Genomic DNA, 10,044 nt, shown 5'->3' on the forward strand with positions numbered 1-10,044 from the left:
CATGCCCTCACATGAGCATATGCATACACTAAATGGCACGAATACGCATGCACATGATCATATACAAATTTATTCAAGTCTACATATTTACATACACAAACAAACACATGTTTACAAGCATGTGTACATATGCCCTCAAGCATATACACACGCTCAGAAGCACACATACACAGTCATACACTTTTCATAAGTAGGGTTATTCTCTGTACCCATGGCCCTATGTTTTCTCATGACATTGTATTTTATTTTATAGATGAGCATTGACACTCCGCAATGCTTTTCAAGACACCCCACAATGCTTCTCAAGACACCCCACAATGTTTGTCAAGACACCCCACAATGCTTGTCAAGACACCCCACAATGTGTGTCAAGACACCCCACAATGTGCATCAAGACACCCCACAATGTGTGTCAAGACACCCCACAATGCTTGTCAAGACACCCCACAATGTGTGTCAAGACAGCCCACAACGCTTGTCACAATCTATTATACAATATCTCATCTTACATATCATATTCTCATTCTTACTCGGTAGATATGAAGAACTTACGCTAATCTATAAGGAAAAAGCCTTACATTAAATGAGCATAGGATGCACATGGGGAAGATTCTTTATTATGAGAATCCTGCGTCAAATTTAGTTAATTTTTCAAATGTTCAAACATTTTCAAATTCTAGTATGTTGTATTATAACATCTTAGCTATGTAAAACTTGAAAAATTTAAAATCGGCCTGCTGATCCATGATATATCAACAGTTTTGTGAAGTCTCATCGGGATGCGAATGCATTTGACAAAAAGACAACATGATAGTCATAGACAGAATAGTCATGATAGTCAATCAGACAGAAATTAGCTGGAATGATAAAAGTCTTAAGACATTAGTTTGACCCTGTACTATATGGCCATACTATATGTACTATATGGCCATACTATATGTACTATATGGCCATACTATATGTACTATATGGTTATCCTATATGTACTATATGGCCATACTATATGTACTATATGGCCATACTATATGTACTATATGGCCATACTATATGTACTATATGGCCATACTATATGTACTATATGGCCATACTATATGTACTATATGGCTATCCTATATGTACTATATGGCCATACTATATGTACTATATGACCATACTATATGTACTATATGGCTATCCTATATGTACTATATGGCCATACTATATGGTTATCCTATATGTACTATATGGCCATACTATATGTACTATATGGCCATACTATATGTACTATATGGCCATACTATATGTACTATATGGCCATACTATATGTACTATATGGCCATACTATATGTACTATATGGCTATCCTATATGTACTATATGGCCATACTATATGTACTATATGGTTATCCTATATGTACTATATGGCCATACTATATGTACTATATGGCCATACTATATGTACTATATGGCCATACTATATGTACTATATGGCCATACTATATGTACTATATGGCCATACTATATGTACTATATGGCCATACTATATGTACTATATGGCTATCCTATATGTACTATATGGCCATACTATATGTACTATATGGCCATACTATATGCACTATATGGCCATACTATATGTACTATATGGCTATCCTATATGTACTATATGGCCATACTATATGTACTATATGGCCATACTATATGCACTATATAATTTTTAGTATTTTTGCTATGTTTGCCATAAGACATCAGTAGATCTATCTACTAGTTGACCAATGATTAATATATAGAGATGTACAGTATATGATGATCAAATTGGCAGGATGTCATAAATACATATCAGCTTGTAAATTAAAGTTGGTATGATAAAGTGGATCCACGTATCAACCAGGACTGATGAGCAGGAAGTTTTGTTAAGGGTATCAGTGAAAATATTAGTCTCGGTTGAGCTAACCCAAAGCTTAGTTCGAAAATTTTTATTGCTTAGTTAGCCCAAGGAAATCTGTAGGACAAAACATGATAAAACTGCAGCTATTGTTCACAAGACAAAAGTATTGCTTTTTCCGCTTTCATATTACTTTGGTTGTGCTATGTTTAAAGTTTTTTATTTTTAATTTCATTATTAGTGCTGTACATTTAGATATGCTCATTGTCGAGTGTGTCGAGTGCTGTAGCAGTTTATATGTATGCTGGTTAGTTAAGCGGGCGAGTCGAGTGAGCGAATTGAGCAGGCGAGTCGAGAGGCAAGTCGAGCAGGTGAGTTGAGCGGGCGAGTCGAATGAGAGATTGTTATTGATGAAATACTTTGAACAAGGAAAAGCAATCTGAAAAGATGAAAGTTTTTTTCACCGGCGTCTTTAGTGAACCCAGAGGTTATTATTGAGACGAGTAGACTAGCCTGTCATATTTATTTGTTAATTGTAGTAATAACATTTACTAGTAAAATATGAATAAGGGTAAAAATATATAGGTATAAAAAAGATTAAAATTTTAAAACATTTAAAAAGTGATAATTTTTTAATATTCTGATACTGTGTCCAAACTAAAATCCATTCCTACAGCTGCCTATGTCTTATACTAACATATACCAAAACCAATAAAAAATAATTCAGAAGTTTTTATTGTGCTAAAAAAGCTGGAAAGTTCTAATTATTGATTTTGTTTTCACACATTGAATCAAGTTGAAATGGCAAAAGAACATGGCTAATGAGATAGGAGTAGCCTCTCTTGACAAATAGTTGTTTTGCGGAGTTGTACCCGTCGAGCGAAGCAAGCAAAACAACAGCTTGTTACAATTGCGCTGCACCTGATGCATCACCTGCACTGAAAGGAAGTTGTTCTCTCCAGTCTATAATAACATTTTTAGTTGCTGTTGTAGCCTAAGTTCTCAAGTTCTTAAGAACATGGCTAATAAGAGGGAAGTAGCGGAAAGTGGGCACAATTTTCTTTGCAATGTATACATGAGAATGCTAGCAAAGCATCTGCAACTATATTGGTAGGCAAACATGTTCACGAATAATTTGAGTAATATTAGAAAGGTTAAAAAGAGGGCTTGAGATACAATGAGCAAGTTACAATACGTTGCTAATCATATAAGATCATAAAAGGTCATATAAGGTCATATAAGGTTCTATAAGGTCATGTAAGGTCAAATAAGGGCTTATAAAGCTTCGGTCAGTTACTAGCGACCACCTTTAAACAGATGCCCTGCAGTTGATTCTCAGACCTCCAGTTGAGATTTGACTTACAAATGTTCAACAGAACATTTAGAATCTGACTTTGTAAAAAGTTTAATAAAAGAAATCATTGGCTACAGCATGATAAACGGTTATTACTTTCTGCGTATGATTTAGCAAAAAATAATTAATGACTCAATTTTCCTTAAACAGAGACAGCTGCGTAAGCACTTGCTAAAGTGTGTGTCAAACTTGAGTTTTTGTTATAGAATTAATACCCAGATTGTTCTGCGGTGGAAATCTCAATGATGGATTATCATCTATTCTGTGGGTTTGTTACTAGCATTTAGTTTAACTTCTTCAGATTTACCATGAATACATGTTATACATATAATACATATTATACATATATAATACATATGATACATATAATACATATGATGCACAAGAATGTACAAGATCATTAAATTATAATTGTAACTGTTTTCAAGTTGATCAGAAAGCTTAGCTTTCGCTCAGCTAAATTGTTTTAGGGTCAACTTATTCATTTTCAACAATTTAGTAGGCATGGTTCTGTTAGAACAATAAATTACCAATAAAGATATCGACAGATTTATTTGACAAGATATCAATAGAGATATCAATATAGGTATCAACATAGATATCTATCGATATATCAATAGAAGTATCAAGAGAAATATCAATAAAAATATCAAGAGAGGTATCACTAGAGGTATTGATAGAGGTATCAATAGAGGCATCAATAGAGGTATCAATAGAGGAATCTGTCAATATATCAATATTGGTATCAATAGAGGTATCGATAGAGGTATCAATAGAGGTATCAATAGAGGTATCAATAGAGATATGAATAGAGGTATCAACAGAGCTAGCAACAGAGCTATCGATGATAGAGATACCAATTAAATGCAATCATTGCTTTTCAATTTTCAATAAGAGCTGATTTGGGTTCTTCAGGCAGCCTTTCACTTTATTAAAGTACAGGTACTTAGCCAGATTAGGTCACGCATTGTTGTCTTTACTCTAATATAAAAAACAGGTCACATAGCTCACAATTACTCTGATTCTAAATGGAATTTTACTGTCACGCCGGCCCGCTATCTTCGGCTGTCACAAAGTATCTAAAGAAGTACCCGCTACTATAGCAGGTGGGTAATACTTTCATAAATGTTGGTCTGAGTCTATCAGCAGAGAGATGCTGAGGTACACGTGAAGAATTGCTACAGCATTTTGCCTGTGATCTGCTGACCTCTCACTTCAAGCAAAATAATGCTAACACTCAATTTTCATTAACTACTTCTCTTTGTACATTGTTCACAGCTGTTTCCAAATCTTCAACCTCATTGTCAGCTTCACTGCACAATCTCCATTCTTAGCATTGTTATCTAGCATACTCTACAGCCTGACTACTCTTTACTTTTCCCTAAAACATAACAGCTAGATATGTCTATTGAGCCCGTCTTATCACTTCTCCAACCTGATGTCTGTGTCTTGACATCGTTTTCTTTTTTCTGATAATCATTTCCTCTCAAAAACTTCAACCGCCATTTTGAAAACTCTGCTTACTATATAGGTCATTCTTTAACCAATTTCTAATGAACTAGTTGTTTACCTCAGAATCAATGACTAAAGTTTCTTCAAAAATCTTTTGTTAGTGTTAAATAAATTGTGTTGAGGTTATCTATGACTTTTTAAATATTACAGACTCCGAGGTACTTAAACCCAAAACTTTCAATCTTCTGAGAAGAACGCGTGATCAGTCGATACACTCAGGCTATTCTTTTCCACTCACTCATTAGTTGAAAAATAAAGATATTTTATTTCCAAGTTTACTGATTGTTATTAGTTACAGGGCTGAAATGCTTCTGGGGTCAAAGTACTAAACAATTTATTCACGAAGTCTAGGTGCTAACCTTTAGAGGATTGTAATCCAAATGAGCAGACGGAATAAAAGAAACTCACAAACAAACATCGGAACATGTTTGCCTTTGAGAACTATTGACTATCAATTACAGATAAACCAACATAGCGAGGCCTTTATGGTTCACTAGTTGTCTGAGTGACAGATCCCCCCAAGATTCCACTAAGTAGTTCGCTAGCATGAATCTTGTAAACTTCCAAAGAAATTCTATTTTTAGACATGTGTGATTGTGATAACTAACAAATCATTGCACTGATATTTAGAAATCTGCAAACAGAAAAACCAGCATGTTCAAAAAATAGGAGTTATGAAAAGACTGGTTTTGTCAAATGGTGTCAATAACTATATAAACGTCTCAGTAGCATAAATATTTATAAATCAATGTAGTCGTCAATGTAGTTGGAACAAACAAGGTGTTTTTTCACTAACCTTAAGCAGAAAATATTCTGTTCAAAGTTTGTGGAACCAGAAAATGTTTGTTTCAACTTTCAATCATTTAGCAAAAACAGACGAGAAAACTATGCATATAAGCTGACACTGATTCTGTAACAAATGTTAGTCTAATATCACTCTTCTCAGTTAAATAAAGTGATTGTTTGACTTAGAGTTGAAGTGCAAATGAAGTGTTCAGCGTAATCGCTGAAAATACATGTATTTCAATTCTGTATTTTTATTGGTGTGAAAAGTCTTTGCATTGCAGCTTGTTGAAACAGTTTTAAGCAATCAAACAAAAAGTTTGCAAAACGGAATTTTCTATTTTGTTCTTCAGCTCGTTCCTATTTGAAGGACCAGCTGAAGACATTACTAGTTGACTAAATAGTACTTACCTTATGTATGAATACTGCCATATAGTACTTACCTTATATATGAATACTGTCAAATAGTACTTACCTTATATATTAATACTGCCAAATAGTACTTACCTTATATATTAATACTGCCAAATAGTACTTACCTTATATATGAATACTGTCAAATAGTACTTACCTTATATATGAATACTGTCAAATAGTACTTACCTTATATATTAATACTGCCAAATAGTACTTACCTTATATATTAATACTGCCAAATAGTACTTACCTTATATATGAATACTGTCAAATAGTACTTACCTTATATATTAATACTGTCAAATAGTACTTACCTTATATATTAATACTGCCAAATAGTACTTACCTTATATATTAATACTGCCAAATAGTACTTACCTTATATATTAATACTGCCAAATAGTACTTACCTTATATATGAATACTGTCAAATAGTACTTACCTTATATATGAATACTGTCAAATAGTACTTACCTTATATATTAATACTGCCAAATAGTACTTACCTTATATATGAATACTGTCAAATAGTACTTACCTTATATATGAATACTGTCAAATAGTACTTACCTTATATATTAATACTGCCAAATAGTACTTACCTTATATATTAATACTGCCAAATAGTACTTACCTTATATATGAATACTGTCAAATAGTACTTACCTTATATATTAATACTGTCAAATAGTACTTACCTTATATATTAATACTGCCAAATAGTACTTACCTTATATATGAATACTGTCAAATAGTACTTACCTTATATATTAATACTGTCAAATAGTACTTAAATTATATATGAATATTGTGAAATAGGACTTACATTATATATGAATACTGTCAAATAGTACTTACCTTATATATGAATACTGTCAAATAGTACTTACCTTATATATTAATACTGTCAAATAGTACTTACCTTATATATGAATACTGTCAAATAGTACTTACCTTATATATTAATACTGCCAAATAGTACTTACCTTATATATTAATACTGCCAAATAGTACTTACCTTATAAATGAATACTGTCAAATAGTACTTACCTTATATATTAATACTGTCAAATAGTACTTACCTTATATATTAATACTGCCAAATAGTACTTACCTTATATATGAATACTGTCAAATAGTACTTACCTTATATATGAATACTGTCAAATAGTACTTACCTTATATATTAATACTGCCAAATAGTACTTACCTTATATATTAATACTGCCAAATAGTACTTACCTTATAAATGAATACTGTCAAATAGTACTTACCTTATATATTAATACTGTCAAATAGTACTTACCTTATATATTAATACTGCCAAATAGTACTTACCTTATATATGAATACTGTCAAATAGTACTTAAATTATATATGAATATTGTGAAATAGGACTTACATTATATATGAATACTGTCAAATAGTACTTACCTTATATATGAATACTGTCAAATAGTACTTACCTTATATATTAATACTGTCAAATAGTACTTACCTTATATATGAATACTGTCAAATAGTACTTACCTTATATATTAATACTGCCAAATAGTACTTACCTTATATATTAATACTGCCAAATAGTATTTACCTTATAAATGAATACTGTCAAATAGTACTTACCTTATATATTAATACTGTCAAATAGTACTTACCTTATATATTAATACTGCCAAATAGTACTTACCTTATATATGAATACTGTCAAATAGTACTTACCTTATATATTAATACTGTCAAATAGTACTTAAATTATATATGAATATTGTGAAATAGGACTTACATTATATATGAATACTGTCAAATAGTACTTACCTTATATATGAATACTGTCAAATAGTACTTGCCTTATATATGAATACTGTCAAATAGTACTTACCTTATATATGAATACTGTCAAATAGTACTTACCTTATATATGAATACTGCCAAATAGTACTTACCTTATATATGAATACTCTCAAATAGTACTTACCTTATATATTAATACTGTCAAATAGTACTTACCTTATATATGAATACTGTCAAATAGTACTTGCCTTATATATGAATACTGCCAAATAGTACTTACCTTATACTTGTATATGAATACTGTCAAATAGTACTTACCTTATATATGAATACTGTCAAATAGTACTTACCTTATATATGAATACTGTCAAATAGTACTTACATTATATATGAATACTCTCAAATAGTACTTAAATTATATATGAATATTGTGAAATAGTACTTACATTATATATGAATACTGTCAAATAGTACTTGCCTTATAAATGAATACTGTCAAATAGTACTTACCTTATATATTAATACTGCCAAATAGTACTTACCTTATATATGAATACTGTCAAATAGTACATATCTTATATATTAATACTGTCAAATAGTACTTACCTTATATATGAATACTGTCAAATAGTACTTACCTTATATATGAATACTGTCAAATAGTACTTACATTATATATGAATACTCTCAAATAGTACTTAAATTATATATGAATATTGTGAAATAGTACTTACATTATATATGAATACTGTCAAATAGTACTTGCCTTATAAATGAATACTGTCAAATAGTACTTACCTTATATATTAATACTGCCAAATAGTACTTACCTTATATATTAATACTGCCAAATAGTACTTACCTTATATATTAATACTGTCAAATAGTGCTTACCTTATATATGAATACTGTCAAATAGTGCTTACCTTATATATGAATACTGTCAAATAGTACTTACCTTATATATGAATACTGTCAAATATTACTTACCTTATATATGAATACTGTCAAATAGTACTTACTTTATATATGAATACTGCCAAATAGTACTTAACTTATATATGAATACTGTCAAATAGTACATATCTTATATATTAATACTGCCAAATAGTACTTACCTTATATATGAATACTGTCAAATAGTACTTACCTTATATATGAATACTGTCAAATATTACTTACCTTATATATGAATACTGTCAAATAGTACTTACTTTATATATGAATACTGCCAAATAGTACTTAACTTATATATGAATACTGTCAAATAGTACATATCTTATATATTAATACTGCCAAATAGTACTTACCTTATATATGAATACTGTCAAATAGTATTTAGCTTATATATGAATACTATCAAATAGTACTTACCTTATATATGAATACTGCCAAATAGTACTTAACTTATATATGAATACTGTCAAATAGTACATATCTTATATATAAATACTGCCCAATAGTAATTACCATATATATATGAATACCACCAAAAATTACTTACCTTACATATAAATGCTGTCAATTAGAACTTACATCAACTCTTTTAGAGACACTGTCAGTCAATATTGGTTAAACGATATTGTTGTAGGTACATCCAGCCTTGACACAATTCTGGTCTAAATAGTCTGTAGTAGCATCACTGTAGCATCACTGTAGCATCACTGTAGCATCACTGTAGCATCCCTGTAGTATCACTATTATAGCATCACTGTAGCATCACTGTAGCATCACTTTGGCATCACTACTATAGCATTTCTGTAGCATCACTGTAGCACACTGTAGCATCCCTGTAGCATCACTATTATAGCATCACTGTAGCATCACTTTAGCATCACTTTAGCATCACTTTAGCATCACTTTAGCATCCCTTTAGCACCACTGTATATATGAACTAGACAGTAGCTTCATCTATGTGCATCTGTGCATTCTCCAAGTGCCCACTACAAATTGGTATGAAGAGTAAGTAACTTTTGTTTTGGAAACCTTGTTTTAGACACATCTTCCTTTTTGGCAGAAAATGTTTATTTGTGCACTTCCTTGCTTGAACCCCGAATAGCTATAGCCATACAGCAAACAATTCAAAATCAGACTTTACTCATAAAAGTCGCCCAACCTTCCTCTTTCTCACTTCAACAGCCATGTCAGATTTATTACCCTCACAACAGTGTGTGACTCATTTTGAGCAACAGAAGTTAGAGCGCTTTGTATCTGGTTTTATTGGTTCTTATTTTTATTTTGCTGGCAATGCCGACAAAAGAAAATCATGTCGTAAATCAATATAATAATAACATAGGTAATCGATAGTATTTGAAGAATAAATC

This window comes from Watersipora subatra, chromosome 2, assembly GCF_963576615.1.
Source record: "Watersipora subatra chromosome 2, tzWatSuba1.1, whole genome shotgun sequence".
Taxonomy (NCBI): Eukaryota; Metazoa; Bryozoa; class Gymnolaemata; order Cheilostomatida; family Watersiporidae; genus Watersipora; species Watersipora subatra.